We start from the raw sequence: 2,763 nt of genomic DNA, 5'->3' as shown, positions 1-2,763 counted from the left end.
TGCTTGTCTGTTGTTGGTGTATAGGAATGTTTGTGATTTTTGCACATTAATTTTTTATCCTGAGACTGCTGAAGTTGCTTATCTGCTTAAGGAGTCTTTGGGCTGAGATTATTGGGTTTTCTAAATATAGAATCATGTCTTCTACAAACAAAGATAATTTGATTTCCTCTTTTCCTTTTTCAATACCCATTATTTCTTTCACTTGTCTGATTGCCCTGGCCAGAACTTCCAGTACTATGTTGAATAGGAGTGGTAAGAGGGGGATCCTCATCTTGTGCCAGTTTTCAAAGGGAATGCTTCCAGCTTTTGCTCATTCAGGATTATATTGGCTGTGGCTTTGTCATAAATATATCTCCTTATTTTTAGATATGTTCCATCAATACCTAGTTTATTGTGAGTTTTTATCATGAAGGGATGTTGAATTTATCAAAGGCCTTTTCAGTATCTATTGAGATAATGAAGTGGTTTTTGTCATAGGTCCCATTTATGTGACGGATTACATTTATTGATTTGCATATGCTGAACCAGTCTTGCATCTTGGGAATGAAGCCAAATTGATAGTGGTGAATAAGTTGTTTGATGTACTGCTGTATTTGGTTTGCCAATATTTTATTGAGGATTTTCACATTGATGTTCATCAGGGATATTGGCCTGAAGTTTCCTTTTTTTGTTGTGTCTCTGCCAGGTTTTGGTATCAGGATGATCCTGGCCAAAAATATGGAACACTTCATGAATTTGTGTGTCATCCTTACACAGAGGCCATGCTAATCTTCTCTGTATCGTTCCAATTTTATATATTTCCTGCTGAAGCGAGCATTCAAATTTTATTTTTTTAGTGGTTTTATTTTTGATAAAAAATTTATTTTACTTCTCCCAATGAATAGGTGTTAATTTCAAGATACACTGCAGTCCATTATTATCAACACTTCAACCTTACTAGCCATTGCCTTCTTTAAGTGGCAGAATTTGTTATACCATAAGTGCAAGGTCACTTATGTTCAGACAATAGTAGATATGTTTCCATGTATCGATTCATATAACTGTTAAATTAAGTTTAGCCTAAAGCAACCTCCTTGTAAGTTCAGCTTAAAAGTTCCTTCATACACAGTGAACTGTAACTTGAAGTGAATGTTTAAACAGACTGTAACCTATTCTTGTACAAATCACCAAGTTTCAGCCAAAAGTGATGAACTGTTAAAACAGTGTTAGCATAAGACAAATGCCAGGCTGTAACCAATCTGTTTCTATTCCTCACTTCCATTATCTGTAAGGGGAGTGTGGTGATGGTGCTCAATTCATGAATTGTTCTTTGCTCAGTTAAACTCTGTTAAGTTTAATCTGTCCAAAGGTTCTCTTTAACATAACACATTCCCAAAAAGGAAAAATTATAGGTCTAGATTCATATTTTGAGTTTACAAACAATAATTTTACTCATTAACCCCACTGAAATTTGTTTTTGTTTCTGTTATCATTTCTGGTACGTCAGACTCATATTTTGCTGAATGTATGTGGTATGATCAATCTGAAAATAATACTTTCGACTCCCTTTTACTTCATTTGTCAGAGGCGTTTGAACCAGAGGAACTCCATCTTGAGTAGGAGCTAGGTAAAATATGCCTGAAATCTACTGGGCTTCATTCTCAGATGGTTAGACATTCTAAGTCACCAGATGAGATTGGAGATTGGCACAAGATTCAGGTCATAAAGACCTTGCTGATAAAACAGGATGCAGTAAAGAAGCTGGCTAAAACCCCCCAAAACCAAGATGGCCACAAGAGTGACCTCTGGTCATTCTCACTGCTTCCACCATCACCATGACAGTTTACAAATGCCATGACAGCATCAAGAAGTTACCCTATATGGTCTAAAAAGGGGAGGCATGAATAATACATCCCTTGTTTAGCATATAGTCAACAATTAACCATAAAAATAAGCAACCAGCAGCCCTTGGTGACGTTCTATAGAGTAGCCATTCTTTTATTTTTTTACTTTCTTAATAAACTTGCTTTCACTTTACTCTATGGACTTGCCCTGGATTCTTTCTTGTGTGACATCCAAGAACGCTCTCTTGGGGTCTGGATCAGGACCTCTTTCCTGTAACACATATATCAGAACAATTTCCTGTTACCGAAGTTTCAACTTTTGGTTGTAGTATATTTGAGTACAAATATCCAGGGACAAATTCTCAATTGAATATATCTGAGAGACAAATTGTCCAATGATCAGATATTTTAAAGCTCTTAGAAGGTGAAGTATCGCTGTAGTTCAAACACATATGAAGTCTTAGTATTTCTTTTAAGGATATGTTCTTCTAGTCTAACTTCAGTTGGTGATATATTGTTTATATTTCAACTGTAAAATATGAGAATTATATTTTTATTATAGAAGTTTCAATAATTTTACATTTTGAGTGTATTCAAATGTTAAAAGAATTAAATTAGAACTATGTCCAATAAAAGTGGAGATAATTTTATAAATAATATATTCTATTATTTATAAGTGAGAATGGACTGTACAGACAGTGGGGCTCCAAACACATCACTCAAAATATGACTGTTGGAGACCAGAATATGCCACCCTAAAAAGTGCTTCTTAGGCATATTGATTATTTTGAGCTGGTTACTCTGAGAAACAGACACAGAAGTCACTCTGAAAATTTGTCTTACTGTAAGAGAAATTTACATCAAAAAAGATAATTTCTGTTTGTAGGGGTGTCTTCCTCTCTGCACCAGGAATTGAGAAATGACTGAATGAAGAAGGCAT

At 35.0% G+C, this 2,763-nt stretch overlaps 1 non-coding gene across 1 annotated transcript; it reads right to left on the bottom strand.

Annotated features, from left to right (window-relative positions):
* Positions 1-711: 711 nt before the first annotated feature.
* Positions 712-815, bottom strand: LOC129037614 (U6 spliceosomal RNA). The gene has a single exon (XR_008502859.1). It is a non-coding gene; the product is annotated as a U6 spliceosomal RNA (small nuclear RNA).
* Between the last annotated feature and the right edge of the window lie 1,948 nt (positions 816-2,763).

This window comes from Pongo pygmaeus, chromosome 4 (genome assembly GCF_028885625.2).
Source record: "Pongo pygmaeus isolate AG05252 chromosome 4, NHGRI_mPonPyg2-v2.0_pri, whole genome shotgun sequence".
Classification (NCBI taxonomy): Eukaryota; Metazoa; Chordata; class Mammalia; order Primates; family Hominidae; genus Pongo; species Pongo pygmaeus.
Note: the sequence above shows the minus strand (reverse complement) of the source record. Positions and strands in the feature narration are given on the sequence as shown.